The sequence below is a fragment of the Triturus cristatus genome, chromosome 3_2 (assembly GCF_964204655.1).
Source record: "Triturus cristatus chromosome 3_2, aTriCri1.1, whole genome shotgun sequence".
Classification (NCBI taxonomy): Eukaryota; Metazoa; Chordata; class Amphibia; order Caudata; family Salamandridae; genus Triturus; species Triturus cristatus.
Genome location: NC_140584.1, coordinates 361,090,017 through 361,109,773, shown reverse-complemented (window position 1 = coordinate 361,109,773; position 19,757 = coordinate 361,090,017).

The following is a 19,757-nucleotide window of genomic DNA, read 5'->3' as shown; positions in this document are numbered from 1 at the left end:
AATCAGTCTGACCCTGTGCCTCATGGGAACAGTCCAGACCGAACTGCCAAGCCATGCCTTCCCTGGACCGGAAACAAGCTTCCTAGGACCGGTTTCTGGCATTTCAGCCGTCTTCAGCCAGGCTTGCTTGAATTCAATGGCAAAGTGAGCAAGGGACTCACGTCTGAGCATACCCTGCCAACTTATGGCGAACAAAGCAGTACAAAAGGGGGTGGTGATGGACGGAGCATCAGAACCAATCAAACACTCACACCCCGTCAACAGATCTGGATTTGATCCATCACCATTCTTTAACCCACTCTGCCACCCCAGTTCAGACACGGCCATATGCAAATCAGTCTGACCCTGTGCCTCATGGGAACAGTCCAGCCCGAACTGCCAAGCCATGCCTTCCCTGGACCGGAAACAAGCTTCCTAGGACCGGTTTCTGGCATTTCAGCCGTCTTCAGCCAGGCTTGCTTGAATCCAATGGCAAAGTGAGCAAGGGACTCACGTCTGAGCATACCCTGCCAACTTATGGCAAACAAAGCAGTACAAAAGGGGGTGGTGATGGACAGAGCATCTGAACCAATCAAACACTCACACCCCGTCAACAGATCTGGGTTTGATCCATCACCGTTCTTTAGCCCACTCTGCCACCCCAGTTCAGACATGGCCATATGCAAATCAGTCTGAACATGTGCCTCATGGGAACAGTCCAGCCCGAACTGCCAAGCCATGCCTTCCCTGGACCGGAAACAAGCTTCCTAGGACCGGTTTCTGGCATTTCAGCCGTCTTCAGCCAGGCTTGCTTGAATCCAGTGGCAAAGTGAGCAAGGGACTCACGTCTGAGCATACCCTGCCAACTTATGGCAAACAAAGCGGTACAAAAAGGGGTGGTGATGGACGGAGCACCAGAACCAATCAAACACTCTCACCCAGTCAACAGATCTGGGTTTAATCCATCACCGTTCTTTAGCCCACTCTGCCACCCCAGTTCAGACATGGCCATATGCAAATCAGTCTGACCCTGTGCCTCATGGGAACCGTTCAGCCAGAACTGCCAAGCCATGCCTTCCCTGGACCGGAAACAAGCTTCCTAGGACCGGTTTCTGGCATTTCAGCCGTCTTCAGCCAGGCTTGCTTGAATCCAGTGGCAAAGTGAGCAAGGGACTCACGTCTGAGCATACCCTTCCAACTTATGGCGAACAAAGCGGTACAAAAGGGGGTTGTGATGGACGGAGCATCAGAATCAATCAAACACTCTCACCCAGTCAACAGATCTGGGTTTAATCCATCACCGTTCTTTAGCCCACTCTGCCACCCCAGTTCAGACATGGCCATATGCAAATCAGTCTGAACATGTGCCTCATGGGAACAGTCCAGCCCGAACTGCCAAGCCATGCCTTCCCTGGACTGGAAACAAGCTTCCTAGGACTGGTTTCTGGCATTTCAGCCAGGCTTGCTTGAATCCAGTGGCAAAGTGAGCAAGGGACTCACGTCTGAGCATACCCTGCCAACTTATGGCAAACAAAGCGGTACAAAATTGGGTGGTGATGGACGGAGCATCAGAACCAATTAAACACTCTCACCCAGTCAACAGATCTGGGTTTAATCCATCACCGTTCTTTAGCCCACTCTGCCACCCCAGTTCAGACATGGCCATATGCAAATCAGTCTGACCCTGTACCTCATGGGAACAGTCCAGCCCGAACTGCCAAGCCATGCCTTCCCTGGACCGGAAACAAGCTTCCTAGGACCGGTTTCTGGCATTTCAGCCTTCTTCAGCCAGGCTTGCTTGAATCCAGTGGCAAAGTGAGCAAGGGACTCACGTGTGAGCATACCCTGCCAACTTATTGCGAACAAAGCAGTACAAAAGTGGGTGGTGATGGACGGAGCATCAGAACCAATCAAACACTCTCACCCAGTCAACAGATCTGGGTTTAATCCATCACCGTTCTTATGGATTGTTCGCCATAAGTTGGCAGGGTATGCTCAGACGTTGAGTCCCTTGCTCACTTTGCCACTGGATTCAAGCAAGCCTGGCTGAAGACGGCTGAAATGCCAGAAACCGGTCCTAGGAAGCTTGTTTCCGGTCCAGGGAAGACATGGCTTGGCAGTTCGGGCTGGACTGTTCCCATGAGTCACAGGGTCAGACTGATTTGCATATGGCCATGTCTGAACTGGGGTGGCAGAGTGGGCTAAAGAGCAGTGATGGATCAAACCCAGATCTGTTGACTGGGTGTGAGTGTTTGATTGGTTCTGATGCTCTGTCCGTCCATCACCACCCCCTTTTGTACCGCTTTGTTCGCCATAAGTTGGCAGGGTATGCTCAGACATTGAGTCCCTTGCTCACTTTGCCACTGGATTCAAGCAAGCCTGGCTGAAGACGGCTGAAATGCCAGAAACCGGTCCTAGAAAGCTTGTTTCCGGTCCAGGGAAGACATGGTTTGGCAGTTCGGGCTGGACTGTTCCCATGAGGCACAGGGTCAGACTGATTTGCATATGGCCATGTCTGAACTGGGGTGGCAGAGTGGGCTAAAGAACGGTGATGGATCAAACCCAGATCTGTTGACTGGGTGTGAGTGTTTGATTGGTTCTGATGCTCCGTCCATCACCACCCCCTTTCGTACCACTCTATTAAAAGGAGACACTACTGGTTGTAACAAGAACTTGCCATCCTCCATAAATGTTGTCACTCAATATAATAAACACAGTCAGGGGGTGTAAAAATTCTATCTAGACACTGGACACTACTCCAAGAGATAACAAGGATCAAGGGAGAAATCTCTAGGAAACCTAAGGTTACATTTCAACGGGGTAGGATGTTGAGGGAGAAGTTTTCCCCCAGTTTTGTTACAATGAAGAAAAAATCAGAGGGCACATGGTTACCAGGACCAACACATGGTTTCTTTACATGCACTGATTGTAATATTTGTCAGTTCGGAAATAATAAATTGAAAGACTTCAGCTACAATACCCAACATAATTATACCATCAGATATACTATCACATGTAAAACAACATATGTGATTTATGTGATAGGATGTAGCTGTAACATTATATATGTAGGGAGCACTATTCAGCCCCTAAAAACTAGGATCCAGGAACACATACGGGCCATTCGTAATCAAGATACCAGATACCCCATGACAACACATACGAGTGAACAAATGAACATCATGGAGGTAGGCCGGAAATATGGTTCCATGGTATTGACTATATCCCCGTAAAATCTAGGGGGGGGGGACGAGATCTAGCCCTTAGACGCAATGAAGCAGGATGGATCTGTCTATTACGTAGTCCAACTAAGGGACACAATACAGATGAAGAGCTACGTTATTTCCTTTGTGATATGCGGGGGTCTATTAAATAATGTTATAATCATTTTGCTAAAATGTTTATATTGTTATGTTGTTGACAGGATGTAACATGAGGAGGGAGTTGGATTTACATTTACATACATGATTATTAAGGGTTGACTATGATGCAAGACAGACAAAATAGAAGTATTAGAATGATCATGTTTGTTATGGATGTGACGATCGTAGACTAAATAGAAATATTAGAATTATCATGTTTATTGACATATACACATGTAGTAACTTTATGTATAAATTAAAGTTGGGTGCAAATTGTTAACATATACATATGTTAAACTGTCTGCACGGTATACAAGTGGGGGTCATCTGCATTTGAGGTTGACAAATGGATACATAACAATGTAGCATATGAATGCCATAGACTTGGATGAATACCTGTAGCGGCAGGAGACATACAGAGAAGGAGGTCTATCTTGCCCCATATAGGGATACAGTCTGCAGGCTTTAACACTATCTATCTAGTCCTTGGTTTGCATTTTTGCTCTCAAAAATATTGTTCGAGACATCATTCTGTCCCAACACCTAGAGTGTTGAAAGTAAGCTGTTGTGTTAGGGGGTTGGAAATTATTACCATGAAACATCATTGAATCAGCCCATGCTGAAATAATTTAAATAAGTGTGAAAAGCAGACAGAAGATACTCAATATATTAGATGGTTGCGATACAGGCAGGAATAGAGGATTGGTGCACTCGATAACCATATTGGGTTCGCTATGTGGTCTTTAGACATTTCGATTAACAAAGGAAGACTCTAGGCGCCATGTGGTGATGCAGTGGGGAGAATTTACCCTGCACGCATGCACAGGCGCATATTGCCGCAGTGGTTGCATGAAAAATTGAATATATGCAGGGATGCGATCAGGAGGGCGTATACGGCCATTAAATCATTATTAATTTGACATAATACCAAATGTGAATGATATGCAGGGATTGTGAGGGCGTCTATAGCCTTTCAAACAATTTCACTTTAACTTAACACCAAATGTAAGTGTCAGAACGTTAACCAGGGACGGTATATGTTTGACCCTTCCTTGGGTGGGAGGTTGTGTTCCTGTTGGAGAGAAGGAGGAAAACTTTGAGACCTCCCCTTAGGACCTGAAGACGGAGGGGAACGTTGTCGTGCGTAATTAGGGGAATAAATAGCGGAAAGAGGCTCGGGCGTTTCCCTTGAGCACCTGAGTGAATAGATCGTCTGCTACTCTACACAGTATGCCGCTGGTAAGCATTGCTTTATGCTCGGGAGATGTTTTCCAGGATGGTTTTGAATGAACCGGAGTAAGGCGGGCCGTTTTTAGGGGAGGACTAATACCGCGAAGTTGAAGCCCCGGGTTTGGAAGCCATGGGTATGTTTCCATAACATAAGGGGAGTAGGCGTACCTTTAAATTACTGGGTGTCGGCAACAGTTTTTGTATTGGATCCTTACATATGGTCCTAGAATCCGGGGCACGCCCTATCGAAATGTTCGAGCGTATTTTCTGTTCGACAATGTTACTTAGTGATACATGCAATGGCAAGGAAATGACTGCCGCTATGCAAGTTTTAAATCACGAAGTGGTTCATATTACCTTATATTTGGACCCGGATAAAAAATTCGCTAGATTATCGCAAGAAATATAAATATAACTGGGGACTAGATGGCATGGTAGAGTTGGAATTTGGAGGAAGTCGTTTAAAATCTCTGCGAAGCCCGAAGGCGGCGATGCCTCATGCTTTTATTGTGACAGCGTGAAAATGACCCAGGGCAAATACTACATTTATAGATAACATGAAGCTGAGTCTGTATGTGAGGAAAAATGTCCTCTATAATTTTTCTTTTCTTGCAGGCACAACAGCTAAGTAATAAGATATTGTCGTGAGGAAAATAATTATACCAAGCACCCCAATACAATAGGTAAGGTGCTATTCTGTTTTCAAGGCACACAATTATAGATAGCGAACTGATGCAATAATAGCCCTTTGGCCGGTGTGTTTTAAAAGGAGCAAGGTAGATTGGTCCAATAAAGAAGACATCATATTATTGTCATTAGGCACAACAGCCGTTACACGCAACCTGTGATGTTGGACGCAAGAGGGAGATGCCAGGAAAGCTCGTAACTGAATCAACCTATGAAATGCATCTCCAGACTAAAAACAACTGTTAGCAAATCAATCGGAAGGTGTATGACTTTCACTGGGGAGTTTTCCTTATATCACTAGAGCAAACGACTATAACCAATAGAGCTGTATCTATTGTTTAGTGACTGATAGGTGGCCCTTCTCCACCTGGCCTTTGGTTAGATATAATGGTTACTGTTATTTTCCTTTTTCCTTTTCTCCGTTCATGATCTAAATGTTTTGTCTTTACAACTTTAAGTAGCATATACATGTCTGCTTTCTTCCCTCTATAGAAGCATGCCTGACGTACTCTATGGGGCAACATTAGATTGGTATAGTAAGGTTGCATGATGAGGTTGATGACCATATGGATATAATATCAGATGCCAAGTATGTATGTAATTTGGGACTAGTTATGAATCATGTAAGATGAATTTATCATAAATAGTTTGTTCAGTACAGACTGAAATCAATGTTGATGAGAATATGAGTAGTGATAAAAAAAATGGCAATTGGTATTTAGGGACTAAAATGAAGAAATAGAAGTTTAGGTGCTCGATTCATTACATATTTGCCAAACTATGCGTATGTAAAATAAGGATTAACCCTGGGCGTAGTTCGCGAAGTAGCACTACGCGAAGCTACGCAAAGTGCACTTCGCACTATGCGAGCTACGCGTAGCACTTCGCGAACTGCGTAGTACCCTGTTAGCACTGTGCAAGATGTCGTTTTCAATTATTGCACAGTGCGGACAGGCAACCGGCACTGTGCAAAACGTCAGGAAATGGAAGCATGCTGTGCTGTTAAACGCCTGAATAAAAGCCTCTCTTTCCAGCATTGGGCCTCATTTTGGTGTTATCCTTGGTGGTGTTTTGACGGGCTGACTCCGAGCCCGTTGTTCCGAGGCCGCCCTGAAGGGTCAGAGGCTCCGGTATCGGAGAACAAGGTGTTTGTATATATATAAATATATATATACTCACGCAGCCACTCACTCATTCACAGAGCCACTCACACCCCCACTAACTCATACAGCCACTCACACAACCACTTACTCACTCATACAGCTACTCATACAACCAGTCACTCACACATACAGCTTACCTTTGGTTTTCTAAGTAAATTTCCAAGGAAGTTTTAATTCTATTTCCTAACAGTAACCTGAAACCTTTGAGACTGAGTGTGTGAGTGAGTGTATGAGTGTCTCAGTGGGTGTGTCAGTGAGTGTATGAGTGTCTCACCGGATGTGTGAGTAGGTGTGTGAGTGTCAGAGTGGTTCTGTGAGTGGGTGTCAGAGTGGGTTTGCAAAATCTGCATGAGTGTATGTCAGTCTGTGAGTCAGTGCATGAGTGTCTGAGTGGGTATATGAGTGGTTGTGACTCTCAGGGTGGGTCTGTAAGTGAGTACATGGGTCTCTAAGTGGGCCTGTGAGTGAGTTCATGAGTCTCTGAGTGGGCCTTTGAGTGATTGCATGGTTCTCTAAGTGGGTCTGTGAGTGGGTGTATAAATCAGTGAGTGGGTCTATGAGTGTCTCAGTGGGTCTGTGAGTGAGTGCATGAGTCTCTGAGTGGGTCTGTGAGTAGATGTATGAGTGTGTGAGTGCCTTCTGTTTTGCCCTCTTCTGCTGTTTTGCTGTTTCTGCTAATTTTTATGCCCTCTGTTTTGCCTTTTCTACACTTTTTCTGCCCTCTGTTTTGCGTTTTCTGCTAGTTTTTTCTGAGCCTCTGTTTTCTCTTTTTCTGTGCTTTTTTCTGCCCTCTGTTTTGCCTTTTCTGCTTGTGTTTCCGCCCTATGATTTGCTTGGCTTTTGGGCAATTGGGGAGGGAGGGTCATGCGGTCAACCTCCCCTGGCCAGTTCTGGCCCGCAGACCCCATCCCCTGGGGCCTGGCCAAAATTCAGTGGGGGCCATGCAGCCCACCTCCCTGGGCCGATTTGAACCCCAGCGACCCCATCCCCTGGAGCCCAGCCAAATCTACCTGGGTGGCCTAGCTGCACCCAGGGCATCCAGTGTGCACCATTGGGGACCGCAGGGAGAGCCTCAAGGTCCCCGCAATCCCAGCTGGCTCCAGGAGGGGGGAAGAATAGCCCCCCTCCTTTCATTTTCAAGGGCCAGCCCCAGGGAGGTGGTGATCCCTGGGGTTGTATATGGCATGGGAGAGGGGCTGCGTGGCCTCTCCCACATCTATTTAAATTGCTGGCACCAGGAAGGTGATGGTCCTTGGTGCCCAAGGGCTTCTCCTTAAATATTTATTTTAGCCCTATGCAGCTGGTGGTCCCTAGGGCTTCAAACAGCCTCAGGAGGAGATAGGGGTCCGTGCAGCTCCCTATCATTTTTAAAATAAAGCCCTGGGGCTCCCTTGAACCCATAGAGGGGGGTCTGTGTGGCCCTCCCTCCATTATAATCACAAAGCCCCAGGGTGGTGGTGGTCCCTGGGGCTCCATAGGGCCTGAGGAGGGGGGAATGGTGCACCCCTCCTTTATATTAAATAAGCCATATGTCCCTGGGACCTGGCCCAGAGGCTATATTATGAGCAAGCGCAGGAGACTGTACATGTTTTTTCCTTTTGGGATTTTTTTTTAAATGTTCGCTGAATTTGTGAGTCTGTTGTGATTTTCAGTGGCATTGTATTGAAAAAAAAGCTTTTTTGCCCTGATTGGGTCCCAGGGGGACCCATAGCATGAAACTACGGGGTCAGGGTATCCTACCCTGCCCCCTTTTCTTTTTTTAAATCTTTTTGTTTAGGACTCAGCCGAATCCCAAGATGGCTGCCAACACTTCCTGGTGAAGTGTTGGTAGCAAATCATATCCCTGCACAAGATCGGGAGAGCTCACGGAGGATATGCATCCCTAGATATACAAATTTGGATTTCTTTTAATAACTGTAAAACTACTGAACAGATTTACAACAATTAACAAAAAGGTCACTTACTGGACCAAGAGTAACCTTGCTGCTAAATTTGGTTTAATTCCATCTAGTGGTTGGGCCTGTCGTTGTGTAAAATAACTATGGGAAATTGCATGGGAAAAATGCATTTTGAGACCCCCCTTTTTCTCAGTGCCTTCTTAGTGAATCACCCAAAAACTTTCAAAACAGTAGCTGAAGTGACCGTCCTTCTAAATAGAACTTTTTGTGAAGATTCGTCAAATGGCCTCAAAGTAATTGGCAAAACAAATAAATGCTTTTCCTAAAGAAACTAGGTCCTGACTACTACCTGTGACTGCCAGTAGACAATATCTATCTATCTATCTATCTATCTATCTATCTATCTATCTATCTATCTATCTATCTATCTATCTATCTATCTATCTATCTATCTATCTATCTATCTATCTATCTATCTATCGAGAGATAGAGAGAGAGAGAGAGTAAGAGATATCTATCTATCTATCTATCTATCTATCTATCTATCTATCTATCTATCTATCTATCTATCTATCTATCTATCTATCTATCTATCTATCTATCTATCTATCTATCTATCTATCTATCTATCTATCTATCTATCTATCTATCTATCTATCTATCTATCTATCTATCTGTTTGTCTATCTATCTATCTATCTATCTATCTATCTATCTATCTATCTATCTATCTATCTATCTATCTATCTATCTATCTATCTATCTATCTATCTATATATTTATATATATATATATACATATATAAATATATATTACCAATTGAGGTAATATATATGTATATTCATATGTGTATATATATATATTCACTGAAAAAACCATAGGTTTCACACATGTTATAGTTAGCGGAAATTTTACTGATAAAAAACCAATGAAATTCCCCCGTTATAGTTAGTGCAGGAAACTATAACTCACGCGACCGCAATCCTCTGCTGATGCTAATACTGTATTTAGACACTTATTTGCCCATGTCTTCTTCCATAAATTTTTAGCTATACATATATTACAAATATTTTTTTTTCATAAAGACACATATGTCATCAGCAGAAGATTGCGGTCGCGTGAGTTATAGTTTCCTGCACTAACTATAACGGGGGAATTTCATTGGTTTTTTATCAGTAAAATTTCCGCTAACTATAACATGTGTGAAACCTATGGTTTTTTCAGTGAATTTGCAAGGTTTTTTAAATGCTAATTCCTAACTATAACGTGTGTGAAACCTATGGTTTTTTCAGTGAATTTGTACGGTTTTTTAAATGCTAAGTTACTTTACGCCATTCGTGGCGTGCGCGCCCACTTAACGCAGTTCGTTCCGTGCGCGCACGGTGCGCTTCACGCACCGTGCGCGCACAGTGAACATGCGGTGCGCTTCGCGCACCGCGCGCCCACTTTACGCAGTTAGTGCCGTGCACGCACGGTGGGCACGCGGTGCGCTATGCGCACCGCGTGCCCACGTTATGCTAGATGGGCCATGTACGCACGATGCGCTTCGCGCACCGTGCGCACATGGAGGACATATTATGCGCTTCCTTGTGATAGGTAATCTGTTGAAATTTTTGGGGGAAATGCTGTGCTCTTATATGCCATGCACAAATGGTGGCCTTCGGCCACCGTTTGCACACGAGGTGGAGAGAGTGTGGATTTTTTTTTTTTTTTAATTTTTACCGTACGCGTACGGTAAGCGTACGGTAAGCGTAATCGGCGAAATTTTCGAAAAATAAAAAATTACCGTTTTTTGCCTTGGGGGATCTTTGAAGACTCAACTAACATGGTTATGTGCATGGGCGCTGTCTAAACAGCCCCTTTATATGTTTTTGGCATTTGTTTATCAGCTCCCCCCTCAGAGTGCGAGAGAGAAAATGGCGGCCGCCGCTTCCTGGTTTCGACCGATTCGAATGTTTACTAAGATCTAAGGGCCAATCAGAATCGCGCTCGCGCACACCACCGTACGCGTACGGTAAGAGCACCGTAAGCGCACCGTAAGCTGGCTCAGATATATATATTGATTTAAAGGCTATTTTCTCAGAATCTATTGAACAGATTTACACCAAACCTACAAAAGGCACTTCCTTGACCTGAGGACTACCTCTCTGCCAAATTTCAAGTAATTCTGTTCAGCCGTTCGGGCTGTAGCTGTGTCTAAAGGTCCTATGGAAAAATGCATGGGAAAAACGCGTTTTGGGACCCCCCTTTTATCTCAGCCCCCGCTTGACGAATCCCCCCGAGACTTTCAGGGTAGGAGCGGAGCGTAGCACCCCACCTATTTTGAAAAATTCGCAAGGATTCGTCGACCGGCGCAAAAGTTATTCAAAATAGAATGTTGCGGATTTCCTATGGAAACGTGGTCCTAACTATAACTACCTACTGGCGACCGCCAGTAGGTAATATATATATATATATATATATATATATATATATATATATATTATTCCAAATGTGCAGATGTCGAGCGCTCTCAGGAACAGAATAATCCAACACAAATGGCAGAACAAACGGGTGTTTATTCACAACGCGTTTCGACTATCAAAGCCTTGCTCACGTGAATAACAGTGCTACAGTGAAAACAAACTAAATAAAGTTTTGAGCGCTGTGAAAACAGACAATGGACCCAAAAATCATGGTGGCAGAAAACCCGCCCAATGTAGCAGCCATCTTGGAGTGATATAATAACCATCTCAAACATGAAAGTAAACATGAAAGTAAACAATAACCAGTTGTCCAGGTCAGCCATAGGCAATCAAATTGACCACAAAATTGTATGAAATTGAGTACTCATGAGGCATAGTGTTTGACATAAATGGCAAATACCTGTGACGTACTTGTACCGGCCACCCCATGTCACTACAGTTTGGCAGAAGTCAGAGGCAAAGACCTGACCCAAATGTGCAGGATATCCTCTATCAACAGGTTATGTGACAACAATCAGCAAAACAAGGGGGGGCGGAAGGGGCTTGTATTCATATGTAGTATGGTATGTGTTCCCCAAGTGGGGCTAACCGTATTAACCAGAAGAAGGACCAAGTCTTTCACACGCCCAAATATCCAGAACTGGTGATGACATCGGTGAGGTGAAGGGGGAGAGAGGGAGAGCTGCCCGTGCAGAGTGAGTGTCAGTGTTGGGGCCCCTGCCTCTCCTCCTGGAAAAAATAAACAAATCAAATGAAAAAACATGGTTAAAAACAGATGCAAAAAGATTCTGCATCTTATACAGTTCTAGTACATGATCTAAAATTAGGAAGAAAGGAGGAAGGTAAAATTGTGTACAGGTTACACATACATGACATAAAGTAACTATGATACATCATACACATCAGATACAAAAAGGCTGGTGGCAGAATGCCAATTGTCACTCTCTCAGGTGTACGGCTAGTTCTTCGTCCTGATTGAGACCCCCTGGGTCCTTACTTTGAAAATCAACAATGTATTTGGATTCCCTTTGTCTCAACCTGAGTACCCTGTCTCCTCCCCTTGGGTTGTTGAGGACTTGTTCCAAAATGAAGTACCTAAGCAGAGTGGAATCAGAGAAATGATAGTCCCTGTAGTGACGTGCGACAGGATACTTTTCGTCCCTGTGTGTTATAGCTCTGCTGTGCTCAAGTACCCGTTTTTTAGCTTGGAGGGTAGTGCTTCCTATGTACCACTTGTTGCAAGGACAAACAATCACATAGATGGCGAATGTGGTGCTGCATGTAAGAAATTGCTCTATCTCCTTGACAACTCCATTGTATGTGGTCGTTTTGAGGAATGTACTCTGTTTGCACGCCTTACAATGGCCACAGGGAAAAAATCCCTGAAGCCCATGTGTGTGCTTGTCAGGGTACTCTGTCACGTCACTGCGTACCAACATGTCCCTAATGTTCTTACCCTTCCTGTAGGTGATACTAGGTCGCTTGGGAATGCTGTTGCCAATGACATTGTCAGCAGTAAGAACATTCCAATGTTTGGTCAGTATGTGTTTGACGTTATCCGAATCAGTGTTGTAGGTCATGATGATACGTGTGACATCCTCCTTCTCCTTAGATGTCTGAGTGGGTTCACTCTCCAAAGTGGAAGTTCTGGAAATCCCGTTGGCCCTCTCTCTGGCTCTATTGAGTACCCAATTGGGATAACCTCTATTCCTGAATCGTTCAAACATCTCCTCACTCACTTGTAGGTAGGCTTGTTCCGAATTACAATTTCTTTTGGCCCTCATGAGCTCACCAAAGGGGATGCTCCACTTAAGGGTCTCTGGGTGACTGCTCAATGCATGTAAAATGCTGTTGCCAGCAGTGGCTTTTCTGAAGAGAGTGGTACACAATCGGTTGTTAATTATGTCAATTTTGACATCCAAGTATTCTGCACTGGTGCTGCTAACCTGTCCTGTGAGAACAATATTGCTGGAGTTTTGATTGAGGCATTGGATAAAATCCAAGGCTTCATCTTCATCACCCCCCCAGACAATAAAAAGGTCATCAATATAGCGCATCCATTTGATGACATGCGCAAACTGATGGGCAAGCTCCTGTTTGGCCAATATGGTCTCCTCCCAGTGACCCATAAAGAGGTTGGCGAAACTGGGGGCAAAGCAGGATCCCATCGCCGTACCTGTCGTTTGCCTGTAGAGTCTGCCATCAAATAGAAAAATGTTGTTGGAGAGACAGAACTCTATCATCCCCAACAGCATCTTGCTGTGTTCCCTGAGTCTAAGAGGTCTTGCATTGAGGAAATGCTCACAAGCCCTCAATCCTTGTTCGTGATCGATGATCGTATAGAGGGATTGCACATCAAGTGTGATGAGAAAGAATTTCTCATCCCACTGGATGTCCTGGATCTTGGTCAGAAAATCTTTCGTGTCCCTCACGTAACTGGGTAATGCCATGACATACTCCCTGAGGAAGTGGTCCACATATTTAGAGACATGTTCGGTAACACTGCCTCTGGATGACACGATGGGGCGCCCCGGAGGGTCAACAGGATTCTTATGCAGCTTGGGCAAAAGGTATAGTACTGGGAGCACAGGATGATCGTTTTTGAGGTATCTGTACTCCTCCCATTCTAGAATCCCCTTGTCTTTCCATACAAGGAGTTTGTCCCATAAGTTGATAACGCTATGGTTGTATGATTCCATGGAAACAGAGACATAACTATTGGAATCATCAAGCTGTCTGAGAGCTTCTGCTACATATTTGTCTCTGCTGAGGATGACAACATTGCCACCCTTGTCAGCAGGGCGTACTACCACGTTGGAATCATTAGCAAGATCATGGAGAGCTTGTCTTTGACCAAACGATAGATTGTTGTGTCTGATATTGTTTTTCTTGGTTCTGTAAGTACATAGCGCCTTGGCAACACAGTCATGGAACGTATCGATGTTATCGTGTGGAAGGGAAGGGAGAAATGTGGATTTTGGTTTGAAACCCGACATGGCACTATCATCCATGGTGACCCCATATTCTATAAGGGTCTGAGTACTGGTGGTGGGGGCACTGTTGTCGTCAGCAATGATGGAGTTGTGGATGTTGGTGTTAGTGGCACTTGTTGTTTCACATTCTAGTTCAATGAGATTGATCAGGGCATCCATATCACCTGTGGTGATCACATCGTGACGTCTAGGGATGGATGGTTTGGTCCCAATGGTACTGCCCAACCTTTTAAGTGCATGCCATTTCTTCAACTTCAATTTTCTAGTGAATTTGAACAAATCTATCCTGGTGTCGGTGAAGTTAAAAGATCTGGAAGGGCAAAAGGACAGACCCAAACACAGAGTCCGTTTTTCCAAATCGGTCATCACCCTGTTGGAAAGATTAATGACAGTTTTGTTTACCATTGTCATATCCATTATCGCATCCTTCTTGAGCGGGTTCTGTAGCTTCCCACGCCGCCCCTTCCTCTGCCTCTCCTCCCATCGTTGGTGGATTCTCTTTCTTCTATTCCTTCGTTTCCTCGTCCCCTTCCCCGTCCTCGTCCCCTCCATCCTGATGTAGTCTTCGCCGGAGTCTCCTTTGTCGTCCGTCTGCTCCGGCGCAGGTGACGATATTCCTCCAAAAAATTCACTTGTCGTGTTGTCGTCTCAAGACTATTGGTTTCTTCCGTGGAGATATCAGATTCAATATCACTCGCGGTAGATGTCGATGGAGTTGGCTCCGTGTCTCTGTCTTCCCTCATGGATGGCGGTTTTTCTTTATATTCATAGAGATGATCGTACTTCCGGCTGAAGGTGAGGATTCTACCAGACTCATAATCATTATAGTCTCTGTTCATTTTTCTCTCCTTCCGCGCTTTGATCTCCTCCTCATGTTTTTTCAACCGCTCTTTCATACTTGTCAAGGATTTATCAATGGTCTCTTTGTCGATGATATTTTTCAGTTCATCAGTAATCTCCTGTATTTGTTTGAGAATTATTTCTCTGTCTATCCAAGCGTATTTCACTAGGATCTCAAGCATGCGCCTGGAGCTTGTAGCAGAGTTCTCCGACCATTCAGTGAGCATTGCTGGATTAGGTGCTTCATACGTCGGTGTGATAAAAATCCTAAGACCTCTAGGCACCATCTCTTGGTCTATGTAATTTTGGAGCGAAATGGCCTCCCACCACTTCGAGATTTCCGTCCTTTTAAGTTTCTCCAGTTTATTCATTTTGTCATCAGTGGATAATGTTGATGTGGTGCCTGGTTTAGCAACTGATAGACTCTTGGGTTTTTTGGCAAATATCGCCAGGGCAGCCGCCCTGCGTTCTTCCTCTTCTTCCATATGCACTACACCCGAGTATAGTGCCTGCTGAATGTGTGGATATCGTTCCCCTCGCGAATGCGAGTTGCTCCTGCCAGTCCTTGGAAATAACCAAATATTCAGGGGTGCCTGGAATGCTCCACCTTACAGTTAAGGATAGTTCTGTTGGCTCATGGTGTACGAGTTCATAGATGTTCACAAGAATAATAGTGTCGTGAGCGACAGAACAGCAAGTGCAGGGTCAATATAACAGATAACGCGGTATCCCAGATAGTCTGACAATCGCGTATCGTTCCGTGTCCTTGTTATGCAGCCTTGAGGAGCTTATGAAATAATCCAGGTACCCTGTGCAGAGACTATGTATATCCCGCCGTGAACCCTGAGGACACAGTCCGTAGTGGCAGCTACGTGAGAAAATGAAAGACAAGCGCGACCCACCCGCCGCTGCCCCGGGAGAGGAGAGATGAGCGCCACCAAAGACCCCCACCCTCGCCTCCCAAGGGGCGGACAGGAAAGGTCAAGCACTTACCCTCGATGTCACGCGCCCCTCGCAGTGCCGGGTTGTCGGGAATGACGGTTGCTCTCTGCACACGCAGGACGGCCGGTCCAGTGCAATCTCAATCAGTAAACTACAAGACAGCGCTCCTTCCGATTGCTGGGACCCGAGAAAGCTGGCGCACACGCCGGCGGAGCACGCCGGAAATTAATTATTCCAAATGTGCAGATGTCGAGCGCTCTCAGGAACAGAATAATCCAACACAAATGGCAGAACAAACGGGTGTTTATTCACAACGCGTTTCGACTATCAAAGCCTTGCTCACGTGAATAACAGTGCTACAGTGAAAACAAACTAAATAAAGTTTTGAGCGCTGTGAAAACAGACAATGGACCCAAAAATCATGGTGGCAGAAAACCCGCCCAATGTAGCAGCCATCTTGGAGTGATACAATAACCATCTCAAACATGAAAGTAAACATGAAAGTAAACAATAACCAGTTGTCCAGGTCAGCCATAGGCAATCAAATTGACCACAAAATTGTATGAAATTGAGTACTCATGAGGCATAGTGTTTGACATAAATGGCAAATACCTGTGACGTACTTGTACCGGCCACCCCATGTCACTACAGTTTGGCAGAAGTCAGAGGCAAAGACCTGACCCAAATGTGCAGGATATCCTCTATCAACAGGTTATGTGACAACAATCAGCAAAACAAGGGGGGGCGGAAGGGGCTTGTATTCATATGTAGTATGGTATGTGTTCCCCAAGTGGGGCTAACCGTATTAACCAGAAGAAGGACCAAGTCTTTCACACGCCCAAATATCCAGAACTGGTGATGACATCGGTGAGGTGAAGGGGGAGAGAGGGAGAGCTGCCCGTGCAGAGTGAGTGTCAGTGTTGGGGCCCCTGCCTCTCCTCCTGGAAAAAATAAACAAATCAAGAGATGGTGCCTAGAGGTCTTAGGATTTTTATCACACCGACGTATGAAGCACCTAATCCAGCAATGCTCACTGTATGGTCGGAGAACTCTGCTACAAGCTCCAGGCGCATGCTTGAGATCCTAGTGAAATACGCTTGGATAGACAGAGAAATAATTCTCAAACAAATACAGGAGATTACTGATGAACTGAAAAATATCATCGACAAAGAGACCATTGACAAATCCTTGACAAGTATGAAAGAGCGGTTGAAAAAACATGAGGAGGAGATCAAAGCGCGGAAGGAGAGAAAAATGAACAGAGACTATAATGATTATGAGTCTGGTAGAATCCTCACCTTCAGCCGGAAGTACGATCATCTCTATGAATATAAAGAAAAACCGCCATCCATGAGGGAAGACAGAGACACGGAGCCAACTCCATCGACATCTACCGCGAGTGATATTGAATCTGATATCTCCACGGAAGAAACCAATAGTCTTGAGACGACAACACGACAAGTGAATTTTTTGGAGGAATATCGTCACCTGCGCCGGAGCAGACGGACGACAAAGGAGACTCCGGCGAAGACTACATCAGGATGGAGGGGACGAGGACGGGGAAGGGGACGAGGAAACGAAGGAATAGAAGAAAGAGAATCCACCAACGATGGGAGGAGAGGCAGAGGAAGGGGCGGCGTGGGAAGCTACAGAACCCGCTCAAGAAGGATGCGATAATGGATATGACAATGGTAAACAAAACTGTCATTAATCTTTCCAACAGGGTGATGACCGATTTGGAAAAACGGACTCTGTGTTTGGGTCTGTCCTTTTGCCCTTCCAGATCTTTTAACTTCACCGACACCAGGATAGATTTGTTCAAATTCACTAGAAAATTGAAGTTGAAGAAATGGCATGCACTTAAAAGGTTGGGCAGTACCATTGGGACCAAACCATCCATCCCTAGACGTCACGATGTGATCACCACAGGTGATATGGATGCCCTGATCAATCTCATTGAACTAGAATGTGAAACAACAAGTGCCACTAACACCAACATCCACAACTCCATCATTGCTGACGACAACAGTGCCCCCACCACCAGTACTCAGACCCTTATAGAATATGGGGTCACCATGGATGATAGTGCCATGTCGGGTTTCAAACCAAAATCCACATTTCTCCCTTCCCTTCCACACGATAACATCGATACGTTCCATGACTGTGTTGCCAAGGCGCTATGTACTTACAGAACCAAGAAAAACAATATCAGACACAACAATCTATCGTTTGGTCAAAGACAAGCTCTCCATGATCTTGCTAATGATTCCAACGTGGTAGTACGCCCTGCTGACAAGGGTGGCAATGTTGTCATCCTCAGCAGAGACAAATATGTAGCAGAAGCTCTCAGACAGCTTGATGATTCCAATAGTTATGTCTCTGTTTCCATGGAATCATACAACCATAGCGTTATCAACTTATGGGACAAACTCCTTGTATGGAAAGACAAGGGGATTCTAGAATGGGAGGAGTACAGATACCTCAAAAACGATCATCCTGTGCTCCCAGTACTATACCTTTTGCCCAAGCTGCATAAGAATCCTGTTGACCCTCCGGGGCGCCCCATCGTGTCATCCAGAGGCAGTGTTACCGAACATGTCTCTAAATATGTGGACCACTTCCTCAGGGAGTATGTCATGGCATTACCCAGTTACGTGAGGGACACGAAAGATTTTCTGACCAAGATCCAGGACATCCAGTGGGATGAGAAATTCTTTCTCATCACACTTGATGTGCAATCCCTCTATACGATCATCGATCACGAACAAGGATTGAGGGCTTGTGAGCATTTCCTCAATGCAAGACCTCTTAGACTCAGGGAACACAGCAAGATGCTGTTGGGGATGATAGAGTTCTGTCTCTCCAACAACATTTTTCTATTTGATGGCAGACTCTACAGGCAAACGACAGGTACGGCGATGGGATCCTGCTTTGCCCCCAGTTTCGCCAACCTCTTTATGGGTCACTGGGAGGAGACCATATTGGCCAAACAGGAGCTTGCCCATCAGTTTGCGCATGTCATCAAATGGATGCGCTATATTGATGACCTTTTTATTGTCTGGGGGGGTGATGAAGATGAAGCCTTGGATTTTATCCAATGCCTCAATCAAAACTCCAGCAATATTGTTCTCACAGGACAGGTTAGCAGCACCAGTGCAGAATACTTGGATGTCAAAATTGACATAATTAACAACCGATTGTGTACCACTCTCTTCAGAAAAGCCACTGCTGGCAACAGCATTTTACATGCATTGAGCAGTCACCCAGAGACCCTTAAGTGGAGCATCCCCTTTGGTGAGCTCATGAGGGCCAAAAGAAATTGTAATTCGGAACAAGCCTACCTACAAGTGAGTGAGGAGATGTTTGAACGATTCAGGAATAGAGGTTATCCCAATTGGGTACTCAATAGAGCCAGAGAGAGGGCCAACGGGATTTCCAGAACTTCCACTTTGGAGAGTGAACCCACTCAGACATCTAAGGAGAAGGAGGATGTCACACGTATCATCATGACCTACAACACTGATTCGGATAACGTCAAACACATACTGACCAAACATTGGAATGTTCTTACTGCTGACAATGTCATTGGCAACAGCATTCCCAAGCGACCTAGTATCACCTACAGGAAGGGTAAGAACATTAGGGACATGTTGGTACGCAGTGACGTGACAGAGTACCCTGACAAGCACACACATGGGCTTCAGGGATTTTTTCCCTGTGGCCATTGTAAGGCGTGCAAACAGAGTACATTCCTCAAAACGACCACATACAATGGAGTTGTCAAGGAGATAGAGCAATTTCTTACATGCAGCACCACATTCGCCATCTATGTGATTGTTTGTCCTTGCAACAAGTGGTACATAGGAAGCACTACCCTCCAAGCTAAAAAACGGGTACTTGAGCACAGCAGAGCTATAACACACAGGGACGAAAAGTATCCTGTCGCACGTCACTACAGGGACTATCATTTCTCTGATTCCACTCTGCTTAGGTACTTCATTTTGGAACAAGTCCTCAACAACCCAAGGGGAGGAGACAGGGTACTCAGGTTGAGACAAAGGGAATCCAAATACATTGTTGATTTTCAAAGTAAGGACCCAGGGGGTCTCAATCAGGACGAAGAACTAGCCGTACACCTGAGAGAGTGACAATTGGCATTCTGTCACCAGCCTTTTTGTATCTGATGTGTATGATGTATC